Here is a 13,453-nt window from a genome sequence, read left to right as displayed (position 1 = left end):
TGGGACCGAAAGACGGGAGCTCACCCTGCCGCAGGGATTCGAACCGCCGACCATGCGATCGGCAAGTCCTAGGTGCTGAGGTTTTACCCACAGCGCCACCCGTGTCCCATTTCCAAATTAATTTCCAAATTAAAACTGTTCAAATGTTGAACCAATGCCTGGAGGTGTGAGACAGACATGTTGGAGGTAGTCATATTCTAGAATAGGGTTCCAAACTGCTTCTTTCAAGGGGAGCACTTTGTTCTTTTCTATTATTATTATTATTATTATTATTATTATTATTATTATTATATTCCCATTTCACAGTTCTGATTGCAGCAACAGAGGGTGAGTTAGCATTTATTCATTAGACCTTATTTGGCCTTCGGTAGCTGATGTAAGTAAAAAAACAGCTCCTTTTCCCTTATGGGGTACCCAAGAGCCCATATTGAGTCCTTTCGTAAGTTCTCTATCGGTAGGAGAAAATAACAGAGACCAACCAGAGAATATTGAGAAGCAAAGCAGCTAGTGAGCCTGATCTTTATTAACTGTTGCAACAGGGTGCTCCCCCACATGCAGGAGAGAGGAGGACCCAGAGCCATGCGTGCAAGCCCTTATATAGACATTTTAAATTGCCCACCCTGTAGTCCGAGACCACCCCCAGAAACATCATACATCACAGAAGGGGTGTAGCCCAAGACTACCCCCCAGATACATCATACCTACATCACAGAAAAGGTGGTCTACAACAGAAATCTGAGTGTGTTGTTTATCTCCTGTCTGGCAAGTTACCTGATTGCATTATCTGTGTTTTGGCCACTCTTTTGTTATTATAACTACTTAATTCCTGAATCTAGGCCACAGGTCACAGGCTCACACCCTGTTCATATCTTGAATGTGCCCTTAAGACAGGATTTGTGAGGAAAGAGACAATGGGGAGGTTTCCCACTTTGACCTTGCAGAGAAATATTTGAGGTCAATTTGTTCAGGACCTAATCTGTGGGGTTTCAGACATTTTTATATATGACCTTAAAATTCTTCTAACAGTAGCCCTACCAAATCTTAACTGAAATGTAGTGTGGGGTGGCGATTCAGGAGTTTTGTTCAGAAGCAGTGAACTTGCTTTCTGAACACATGTGCTTTATTTGTAGAACCCTTACTGCAAGATGGCCCCAGCTATTGCACAGAGCAGGAGTCTTTTTGAATAGGTCAGTTTGTGTAGCAGATTATTCTTCAGGTGCTGGATCAGGGTCAGAAGTGTAAAAATGCCCCCTCAGCGTTTGATTTATGTTGTTTAAATACTCACAAAAGTTATAAAGGAGAGACCTACTTGAGCTTATGCTATGAGGAGAGGAGTGGCTATCTTACCACAGCAAAATTGACCCTGCATCCCTAAATCAGATTGCTTAAGAAACAGTCTGACAGCAGCTTGTTGTAAAAGTGTCAAGAGTATTCAGTTACATTGCACACTGTCTGAGTCCGTTAAAATCAATGGGGCATGGATTTCATTGCATGCTTACTTGAAGTTAGGATATACTCTCCAGTAATTCCATAGGGTTGCAGCTTTCCCCTCCTCTTAACTGCTGCTGTGCTGGTATTAACATATTAATAGCATGCTGACTCATGCATACTGAGTAATTATACCTGTACAGGTCTTCCAATCTGAGGCATTCGTACTGAATAGAAGTTATTTCCCCAGGCAGAAAATACTTCTGGTCTTTCACAGCGAACCATTTGTGGACAATGTTTTCTATTTGTGGCCAGAAAGTGAGGAGAAGCTATCCCTTCCATGACCTTACACCAGACCTTCCTGCGTTTGCGGCGTTTGACTATCACAATGAGGCTTCTAAACATGTTTACCCAGTGCTCTTAAAACTCTCCTTCACACCCCCTCTCTCAACACAGGAAGGTCTGAAATGCAACTAGAATGGCCTGGGTCTCTGGAGATGGGGTTTTCATGCTTGCCCCATTGTGTTTGCCCGAAGAGGACTAATGATTCTTGCATTCCAAAGAAAGAGGGCAATAAAGGTGTATTTAAAGCTCATCAGCCAGGAAGGTGGTCTCTATCACTTCCCTACTTTAGTGGTATGGATCCTAATAAATGTTGTAAGTACACCAATGGTACACCAATGTTGCCTCTGCACTGGATCATCTTATGCTTTAGCTTTAAAAAAAAGTGAGGGGGAGATGCGACAGGGAGGGGTGAAAGGAAGTGGGTACCATTTATCTCATGATATGGAAAGTCCTGTAGACCCCACAGCCTGTTTATAGCATGGGAGGGCAAAGGACAAGCCCATGCTAGGCAAAGTGCTGGGAAGATATCCAATGAGTGTTTGCTATTGCATTCCTAAATAATCTCCATGCCAGTGGCAGCATTTTGATAAATGCTAATAGTTAGAGACCTCTTTCCAGGGTAAAAGCTAGCAGCAAAAGGGGAAGGGTTGTATGACAACATCACAGTTAACAAAAGCCAGCACAAGTTCAACTTCTGTGGAAATTGTGGAAATGGCCTGTGATAGGTACAGAAATTCTGGCTTAAAACTCGGAAACCACATCGAGGATGCAGATATGAATAGTCTTCTGTGCTCAAAACTTTGGTTTTCCTAGCTTGTTGCATGGAAATTTCTTACATGAAGAAAATAAAACAGCTTCAAAGCATTTTCCCGGTCATTGCAGGCAGTATTATTTCTTTCCACTGAGCTGTTGCTGTCTGGGTTGCAAAATCCTGGCATTGGCTGCTCCTCCTCCAAGCTGGTTTGCTGCCTCATTTTTTTTCCTGTGAAAAGCTTGCTGTGTTAGAAAGTTCATATGCCGAATGCCCTAAATCTGTTTCCTCTGTGGGAGGTTTGCTGATGAGGATAACCGTTTAGGACTGAATCGGACCAACCTCAAGCTTATAGGATCTACCTTTTGTTTTTCAAACTAGAACTCTAGGATCAGCCAACTGGAACTGGTACCAAAAATGGCAGCTGGAGAGGGGAGGAAGAGCTGATTACAATGGATTCCTGTACCTTGTAAACCATAAATTGGGGAAACCTTGCTATAACAAGTACAAATTCATTTCTGAGTTGCTGCAGAACTCTTAACATCAGACCTAAAAGGGCACCAGGAGAACATAAAGATGTGATCACAGGTAACCAACCAAGTAATAATTACTATTTTATAGATGAGGAACATTGACGCTAGTGCAACTAAGCAATGCCATACACCATAGATGGGGAACAGCGCTCCAGAAAACTGCTGGAGTCCAACCCCCATCAGTCCCAACAAGCAAGGCAAGTGCCCAGGGCTGATAGGAATTATAGTCCAACAACATCTGAAGGAGCCACAGGCTCTCCATTCTTGCCATACACTAAGGACATTTATTCTCTAAAAGAGCCTGTGGTAATCAAGTAAGTGTGAATCTTTGAAGGGAAGGGTAAACTCACATAATTGTTTTTGAAGGCTGTTTCAGATGTTACTTAGGAATGCCACCTTCACAATTTGGAGTTGTGGCCACTACCAGCTGCACTATGAGTGTACCTGCAAGACACATGTATTTGCCAGTGTGTGCATGTGTGTGCTCAAATTAAAACGTCTAGTAATTTATAGGTTCGTTTGGAAAAAGGAGTATGTGAAGCAGCCCAAAGAATCAGCTATCATGAAGGAGATGAGCCCATCACATTTCGACGGGCACATGAACATTGCTCTTGAACCCTCAACAGCTGCCTGACAGGCAGAAATTCAACAGATGCAAGTGCTTTATTACAGCTCTGTGTTGATGGAAGCAACTGTTGGATGGGGGTAGCTACTTAAGCTATTTAATAAGGAGCAATATAATTCCCAGTTTGCTTGAATATTCCAACTAATAGATTCTTAGTGTGTTGCAGCTTCATATTTTTTCATATATGTGTAAGAATATAATACTTGTGTCAGAAAAAGAGGGCGTCTTTATTCTTGTGTGAGCAATTTTCCTGAAAAAAATGTATTAAATATTCACATGCAGTTCACGACAGCAATAACTAATGTCTGCTTTTTGACTTAGAATATGCTCTTAATCATTTTTTTCACACAGTATTCTTAACAGCACTGAAAGTAATTTATCAGGGAATACTATTTCTCTCATCCAAGATCTTTTAAAAAAAGGCCTGTGATTCAGAGTGCTAGTGCCCATGTCTCCTATGAAGCCTCATTGATTACACTGGTGTGTGAATGCAGATAACAAGAATGTAGGATTTCAGCCCCATGCCATGTATATTGTGATCTCTAGAAATCTGGAGAACTTGGGGATATTGCTACCTTGTTGGGAGTTTTTCTCTTCCTGCTTGTCCACAGGGTTTTTAAGCTCTCTGGTTTAGCTTTTGAAAATCTCTTCAGCATCCAGTAGAATGATTTTGACTCTGGGAATTTTAAACACCTACTTTTTAAGCATTGGCATACATCTTTAAAAATATGGAGGCCAAATCATTCTCATTCATGACACATTTTCTGCAACAGTTCAAGAACCACAGCAATATGTACTAGGCAATTAATTGAAGGCTTTTCTGAGGCTGCCATCTGAAGCACACTTGCATAACTTAAAAAACCATGTGACTTCTTACTGGCTTTCCCCCTTCTTTGATCATTTCTTCCATCTTGTGAGAATGCTTGCCTTATAAACATGCACTTCCTGTGTTGGGGATTTGAGATCTAGTTTATCACTCCTGTAACATCAGAAACCTTTCACTCTCTCTCTCTCCCCCCCCCCCCGCGCTGCTGCTTTCTAATTGCTAACACATGCCACATTTTGTATTGTTGCAGACCCTGTGGCCAAGATATGAGAGACAGTTTACAGGGAAGTTTTACATGCTGTTGGAAAGCTTCAGAAAATTAATGTGCTAATTTATCAAACAATTTCTCCAAATTCAGTTTAGAAATAAATAAATCAAAACTGAAAGTTAAGATGAAGCTTTTGATGAACACTTCAGTAGTCCAGTGAGAGGTTTGGAGGATAACCAGATTGGTCTATATTACAACAACGGCAACAACAGCAACAAGTCTTGTGGTAGCTTTAGAGATTTAGCATAAGATGATGGCATAAGCTTTCAACAGACAGGGCCTATTTTGTCAGATTCCTGAAATAATTGCCCAAGTTAGAAGCCCCCTTTGTACTCCACCTATACTAAACACATTCAGTTGAATGATGGGGAACTGTGATTAATGGAGATTTCTTGATGTGTGGGGAGGACTGTAAGGACTCTCAGAATACACTTATAACTGTCCTTTATATATTCCCACTCAGAAAGTCATACCTTCCCACTATGCTGTCCACAGATTGTTTAAGGAACACCCGAGGGGGGTAAAATTAATACGGTTCTGATTACTTAAGGCTGGGCAGCATTCTGTGCCAGTTGAAATTTCAGAATACTTTATGGAGTAGCCCCATGTAGAGTACATTATGATAATCAAGTGCAGAGTTAACTAGGGCATGAAAGGAGGAGGCAAGGTCTGATTTATTCAGAAAAGGGTATATTTGGCAAAATTAAGGGGGAAGGCGTTTTAATTTTTTTAATTGGAATTTGCGCAATGTAGAAATTGGGAGTGGCTGCTGCACTGCTAAAAGGTATTGTCCCTCTCTAGATGTTTGATTACACTATCTCATGGCCATTAATCACAAGTGGCCTCTGCTGGGTGCAGGTCATACAAGCGCAGTGATGGGGTTCCATGTTCACTTGATTGGTTTTTTGTATTCGTTTGTGCTCTGCATAGCAATGTGGCGTAAATCCTACCTCTTGCATTCATTGGAACCCACTTAGCAAAAACAACCACCTTGTGCTCTCTTGCTACTCATTGAGATGACCAGTCCATTTGTCCCAAGGAAGCTTATGACATAGTATATTAGTCTCCAGTGTGCATGTTTCATAAAAGGCAAGAAGAGCTGGAGGAGGATAAAGATGGAGGCTTTTGACATGGTCAGTCCCGCTGGACATGCAGTGCCATCGTCGTTGCCGTTACTCATCAGGGTTGATCTTGGATACTTTTAGCACGGCGCTGTCTCCCCCCCCCCCCCCAATTTGGCTATAAACAAATTACAAGTCTTTAACATATTAATGTCAGACTTAATGTGAAAGCCACCAGTAGGTGTGTACTTAGTGACATCAGCTGGCAGAGAGTCCTGGTAACAGAGAGCAAGTGACAGGGAGGAGGGCGGGGGGGGGGAGTACTAGAGAGAGAGAGAGAGACGTGTGTGAGAGCAAGAGCGAGAGAGCGCATATCTGGGTATTCTGGCAAGGTAAAGAGCTGGTCTGTTTGGCAGGACCTTCCCATCTGGGATCCATCTGTGTTTCTCTGGAATCAGACAGGCGGCTCCAGTCAGTGAGAAATCGCAGATGTGAGGAAGCTGACACATGTCCAGCTAATGAAAAGAGAAGGAAGGTTTGTCACAGACTCCGCTTGAAGATTAGGAGCTGCAAAAGAAGACCCATTTTTATTTATATTTTAAAGAAATCGGGTGTCTTTTGGACAGCAGCCTGGTTGTTGTTGTTGTTTGGCATTTGGGTGCATACGGTAAGTGAGCTCCTCTAAATAATACTCCTCTTAAAGAAGGCTGTTCCGATTTCAGTTTTACTGGGATTTTTTTTTAAAAAAGCTGTTTTGTGGCCTAAATTGCACCAGAAGCACAATTTTATTCATTAGGTTGGTGCCTGTGTGTGTGTGTGTGTGTGTGTGTGTGCATGCAAGAGAAAATGTTAACAGATGCAGTACTTTGCTACAGCTCCTTCCCTGCTCCCTAACCAACCCTCACTTTGACTGCAGTGCCTCTGCTGTGTCAAAACTTCATTAGATGAGCAGATTTGCTACATGGATTTTCGTAGCTGAGAGAAAAAGCAATGCAAATGCCGTGTCTTTCTTTTGTCATGAGGAAACATTATTTCTTAGGAAGGATGCTAGCTTTCAGTAATTCATAGTGTAATGGGATGTTTTTTTAAATAAATATATATGATACCATAGACTTTACACTACAATAATTTTATTTTTTTAAAATATTTGCATAAAAATGACAGTCATGCAGTAATGGGATAAACTCAAGCAGTGAATTCTAGTTTTCAGTTCAAATAATTTTTAATGCTGTTTTTTTAAAATGCATATTGTTCTGTTTGCATTCCTGTCAGGCTTGCGTACACTTAACATGCTCCCTCTCCTGGAAAAAGCAGCAGTTAATGCTGCCGGTGTTTAACTCTTTGGTGCAGTTTATGGTGCAGCAGTGTGCACTCATTATAAAAATCTTCATTGTCAAGGTATATTTGTGTGTAATGGGTCGCTACAGGAGCTTGGATTCTGTTTTGTGCACCCAGGAAGTGCCAAATCATTGTTTGCCTCAAATTATTGTTTTGTTTTTTGTGTACAGGATTCAAACTCTTGACCCACTATCGTTTTTATTTTTCTGTGTTTCCATTAAATGCTTCACCCAGTTACTTAAGAGATCAGACTGGAAAGGTTTAAAGATGTGCATTCGTCCTTTGGGACACCTAGACCAAGGCAGGTTTATTCCCTAATTCCCACTTGCTTTTGTTTGGTTCATGCAAAATGGTGGGGCTTCCCTTTTTAGCAAAGTGATAAATAGTACTATGCATGTGTTCACTGCTAACAGCCAAATCCCCCAGTCTGACATACTGCATTATAACAATGCCTATGCTCGCATCCCAAACAACATTTGCTTTCCTAAACCTGAAAACATAGGGACTTGAGCAAGCTTTCTCTTCTGTTTAGTTGTGGTTATTATTCATAGCTGAAAGAAATGACTGCAACTGTGAGCTTACCCTTTGCTCCCACCTCATTTTTGGTCCTTTCTTTCAATTTATGTTAGTGTGCTTCTAAGAAATAGTTTACAGAAGTAGGCAGTGTTGCTTTTTTCCTCATCAGTAATGCACATACAAAAAACATAGTGGGTGTTGCTTCATGACATAAAATGTCTTGTGGGTGATCATCTTCAATGTGTGTCTAGCTTGATTTCCTCAAAGGCTCATGCAGTGGTCAGTGTTGCTAATGAGCTCCTTGGAAGTGTGAGGCTATATGGAGAAACCAGCAGTAGTTTGTTGTGTGTGTCTCTGTGTGTGGTGTACTATTTCTAATCTAGCACCAGGAGTTTGATAAGTGTGTCATCTTGAGGAGATACAATTAGAGTTAGGGGTTGGATGAATATAATTTACTAGAAAGTCCTTGTAGAAAGCCATTTGACTGAAGCATGTTGGTCTACCTGTAGATATTTATCAGTATCTTCAGATATGAATACTCGAGGTGAGGTCCTTCAGTAAGTTTTTGACCATAGGACTGGAGGTCTCATTCTTACGTGAAAAGCATAAAGCTACTTTTAGAATTTCTGGACACTCAAGCTATTGACAGATAGCTTCTCAGTAGCTTTGAGAAGAATTTCCGTAACTTGAAAGGCTAGACTTCGGAGAAGAAAGACCTCAAACTCTGTTTTGAATAACATAAGAAGAGAGATGTGGTCCTTCTGGTCTCTCTAGGCCGCATCTCTCATTGGCTCTGCTTTCACCCTTCTTGGTGTTTTTGCATGGCGGGAATGTGTCTATGAACTCTGATAACACTTCATGGTTGCTTGGATGCGTGAGGGTGTATCAAAACTAGCATAACATTCACATTCATTTCTCTCTGCACTTTTGCCTCTGGCCCCGCTAACCACTGACATATAGCCCCCAGAAGGTTGTGCAGAAGGAAATGTGCTCTTCAAGCTGAAAAGTGTTCCCCATCCCTGGATTAAAGTAAGCCAAGAACTGTTGCTCAATTGAGAGAATGCAGTTCAACAAAGAGACCTGAGTATTTTCCTTACTGTAAAAGCTGCAGCATGAATACTTCCCATTGTAAAGAACTTACCAATGTGGCTTTTGTTGTTCTAATGCCCCCTTTCCCTCTGCAGATCTAATTGTTTGACAAATATTATTTAGTAACCCAAAGTCCACTGATCATAAACACCATATTATTGTATGCTATTAGCTCTGTACAGTTGAATATCAAAAGACTCAAAGTTGAATTTTGTTCCTATTCATTTTCAAGTTGTTTGTAGCCTAATTCAAGTTTGCATTGGTGTGAATCTGCTGTAAATGCAAGAAGTGCCATGTCTGTTGGTTTAAAGATATTTTGCCACCTGCTTGTGGGGTGGGGGTGGAGATGAGAGGTTAAATATGGAGGAATTGGTTGAATTCTGAATGGATACTGTTAAAGCTGTCAAACAAAATTTTTGAAATTACGCAGCCCAGTAATTGTAAAGTTTCCAACTTCCTGATGACTTAGGGTGGTATTCAGCTAAATTCTATGCAGAGTAGGCCCATTGAAAATAATGAACCTAAGTTAGTCATGCTCATTAACTTCAATGGGTCTTCTCTGAGTAATATTGAATACTACCCCAGTTGCCTAAAAATGTTGATGTTGGTACTCAATAATTTGAATCCAATGCTAATTCATTTCTTGCAAGTGCAATCATATTAAGCACATCCTACAGAAATATTAGCGCTGTTTCTTTTATAAGATGGTATAGCTTCTGGTTGTGTTCATTAGAAAGGGGCTGTGCCAGTTTGGGGTACTTCTGTACCTGAAGTCAAGCTTAAAGAGTGCCCTCCCCTTGATTGAAATTTTAATGTTAAAATAAATAAATCCAGGTGTAATTTTGATGGAGAGCAATGGCAGCTTCTAAGATGTGCTGATTGAAATACATTGCTTCATGCTAAATTTCAATTTGTATATGGTAGCCTTCACTAATTTGGTACCCTCCAGATGTTTGGTCTACAACAACCCAGATGTGAGTTGTGGTTCAAAACTTCTAGAGAGCATCAGGGTGGGGAAGGCTGTCCTTGGATAAGGAAGGTGGTTTCTTTTGACTAGATCACTTTTCTGGGCCATTCTGGGCAGCTACATTTTTCACTCGTTCAACAATGGAAGGTATGATCCATTCAGAAACTACCTTTGAGACTAAATAGGAAAAAATGACTTAGCCAGCTGTACTGATTCAGGCACCCTAGAAGTTGAATATAAGGCAACAAGAAAAAAGGAACTGCTAGGAACTAGTTTTTCTCAGTCACTCCAAATATTTTAACTTTACCACAAGTTAAATATTAACATATTTCATGTTTCTCAAGGGCTAGATGTGGCAGTGACTTCGCCCTCTCAAATCTCCGTACTGTATGAGAGGGAATTGGATAAAGCTTTGATGGTCTGTCCACAGAATAAGTTTTCTGCTATTCTGAGATGAAGTGGATTTAAATATAGGCTATGGGTGTGGGTTTCTGAGCTGAATCTTGAAACATTCCCACTTCTGCTTTTAACGATAGTATGCTCCCAAGATCTCATAGCCTCCTGACTGTAGCATAGACCTACCAGGAAAGAAGTTTCTGAAGGGACCTTTTGTGGACTTTACCTTGCTGTGTACATTTTCCTCACTAAAGGCTCTTGCTCTGAGTGGCATATTTGCAGTATGAAACTTAACATGTTCTTTTATATTCAGTCCAGTTGCGCTGCCAAGTCCTTTTGCAAGTTAACGATAGCTCAGTAGGTGATTGTCTTCCCAAATATGAAGCGAGTCTTTTAGAAATGGCACATATTGGGCAGAGTTCTGCTATGTCGCTCTGTTGCTTGGCTAATGGCACAGATTTGTGTGGGGTGGGGTGGAGAGACAAAACCTGTGAGATCTTGAAAAAACCCCACGCATCCTGCATACCATGGAAGCGACTTGATTCACAGACTTTTGGGCTTTCCATTTAACTTAATTTGACTTTCTCTCGCTTTTTCAACGGGTCTCTGCCCTGTTCTGTGAGGTGAATTGTGATCGCCTTCTGTCATTCGGCGCACTCTGGTAGGCTAGACGGAGAAGGCACCACTGGAGCCTTTGAAAGAACTCAAACTTGTTGCTTGTACGGCAAGCTGTGAATATTTAAAGGCCTCATATGGCTTTTGCAGGCTGGTGGAGAAGGAGGGGGATGGGCTACTTTGTGAGGGTAGCAGATGTGCCCTGTGCTGTTGACGCGTGCCAGCTCTGTTCCTCTGCTCCTAACACCAGGTGCAGCTATTGTTCCAGCCGGTCTCTATTCATCCCATCTCGTCTGTTACTTTGCTCTTTCTAGCTCATTGTTTTGGAGGGGAAATTAGCATTAAAAACCGATCCCCAAGCCCCTCGTGTCCCTCAACTGCAGGTGACTGTTATTGGCCCCAGCTGCCACCCTTGCGCTTGATTACATCCATATGGGCTTGTGGTGGGAAGTAGTATCCACTTACCAATTTCTCCACCCTGAAACACACACACTTTATTATCTGCAAGGAACAATGTCCTGAAATCTATTAGGCTCCCCCCATAGGCTGCCCATCAGTCAGCATTACAACTATGGCAAACATTTTACAAGTGAAGCTAATTACACCCTCTCCTCTCCCCTCTTCCTTCAATGCTTCCCAAATGCGCAATAAGCGTTGGCTAGCGAGGGAGTGCTCTGAAATAGCCAAATGTGTGAGGATTTTTCACTAGCTGGAAGGACCCTGCCAGCGGTTAGATGATCATCAATGGAAAGTATTTAGCCAGTGAACTTTTTTGTCCGGTTGAACCACTCCTATAAATGACATGAGGGAAGTGCTGCCTCAAGAGGAAAGTGGTAACGTTTACATACGGCTTGTTAGTTTGCTAAAAATAAGTCTGTGGAGCCTGAAAGAAAATTTGTATTCTTCCCTGTATCAAATTCCACCTTCATCTAAAGGCACAATTTACTTGGATGTTTGCCAGCACAAGCACCATTGAAACAAATGACTGATGAGTTTCAGCTGAGATCTTGAAGGAGAACCCTGTAGGTTTGCCTGAGCTCCTCTCAAGATAAGTTATTAACATTTAATCAAAAGTGTTGTGTGTGTCCCCTCACCCACCCCACCCTTAGATATGTTTCTGTTTTGCAAAGTTGAGCCTAGCTAAAATGCACGGTTAAACAAAAAAAAAACAAATAAGAGGATTTCTGTTTTGTTTAGAAAGAGCTAGAGGGCAGCCTATAATTTGAACAAGGAAATGATGTGGTATCAGGATTTGTTAGTGATCGTGAAATCATTTTGTTTGGTTCCTAGCCAACTTGTTTTTCTGGATAGCTGGTCCACTAGATAGTATGCAGCTTGACATCTTAAGTTTCTTCCCACCCCTCAATTTTATGTGTGCGTGTGAGCACTGTGCAATCACAATATAGGAGGCAAGTTTTTAAAAGGAGGGGGGGAAATCTGTAGTTTCTGTGTGCAGGTGAAACAGCAAACAATACCTGGTTTCTTTGCAAACTCCTGCAACGAGAGTAGCAAAGCTGCAGATGGTGTAGCCACCAAGTTCATTTATATCTCTGCTTATTAAGCTAAGGTATGATCATCTTGATCACAGCCATTGTCTTCATGCAGGAGGAAGACTGAAACAACTCATATGACTGATAATGTGCACTATCCCTCACATGACTAGCTAACAGTTTTGTGGATTAGTAAGAGGTGGATATTCTTTTCTTGAAGGAAGTAAAATATGTACCCTTTGCCAAAACAGAACTTACAATTTTGTTGTGTCACATATGTTTTAGGAGTTTCAAAGGGAAATAGTTTGCTTAGTGTTGTTGTAGCGCAGGATGTTCTTGGAAAGGTTGGCTTTAGCTATTGCTTTGTTTGGGGTTTGGTTCTTCGATGCAGACAGAGGGTGTGTGAGGGGTGCATCTGTCTGTCTTGCATTCAAACTGTACCTTGAGATCCTGTGGAGAAAATGGACATCAATTACTGAGAGGTTTAAACACACGAGTATTTTCCACGCAGAGCAGGTGGAAGAAGGAAGCTGATTAGGCTCATGTAAATGGGAGCCATTATGTTCAAGGCTAATTCTTCAAAATGAGCATCTTAAATCACACATACAGATCCTCAATTTTATCGCACACTGTAGCACTTAGCAACCTACTTCCTGTGTACTGTGCTTAAGTGCATATTATAAAGCATAGTGGCCACTTAGAAAAACTAGGTAGCTTTGTGTTTTGAACACATAGCAACATTATATTAATATAATAGTTTTGCCTGGTGGTTAATCCGGCTGTGAGCTAAATTGTAGGCATTCTATTCTTGCAGATGGGCTTGTAACTTTCGGTAATCCTGTAATTCCTCTGTTTAGCCAACCCATGAAATACTGCTAATTCCTGTCTCTAACTTTCAGGGGTGTGGACAATTAATACTGTACTTTGGTTTTCCACCAATGTCTAGCAGATGTTTTGATTTTTCTCTTTCTTGGAGAGAAACTCCTCTGGATAGCGTGTATAGGTCCCAAACCTCAGGACTCTGCTTGTCCAATTTTGTAACATGTTTTAGAAAAACATTGAGATCCTTTAAGCTCTAATTTTTGTTTCTTCTGGGTGTTAAACTTACAGTCACTTCAGAGTTCTCTCCCCCCACCCCCCCCCGGTCACTTCCCTGTCAAATCGAGAAGTAGCTTCATTGCACTCATATCTTGGTGAGAAAAAAA

General features: G+C 41.3%; 1 protein-coding gene across 4 annotated transcripts in view; it reads left to right on the top strand.

The window, feature by feature from the left end:
• CBFA2T2 (CBFA2/RUNX1 partner transcriptional co-repressor 2) overlaps positions 1 to 13,453 on the top strand; it is a 73,320-nt gene that overhangs the window by 17,716 nt on the left and 42,151 nt on the right. Inside the window, exon 1 of one of the 4 annotated variants that reach the window (XM_081010265.1) lies at positions 6,486 to 6,504. The exons of the other annotated variants lie outside the window; for them this stretch is intronic. The gene's annotated coding sequence lies outside the window, so the exon portion shown is untranslated. Of the gene's footprint in view, positions 1 to 6,485; positions 6,505 to 13,453 lie in introns of those variants that run through there. 4 annotated transcript variants of the gene reach the window in all.

Source organism: Podarcis pityusensis (assembly GCF_964106645.2).
Source record: "Podarcis pityusensis genome assembly, chromosome: 6".
NCBI lineage: Eukaryota > Metazoa > Chordata > Lepidosauria > Squamata > Lacertidae > Podarcis > Podarcis pityusensis.
Note: the sequence above shows the minus strand (reverse complement) of the source record. Positions and strands in the feature narration are given on the sequence as shown.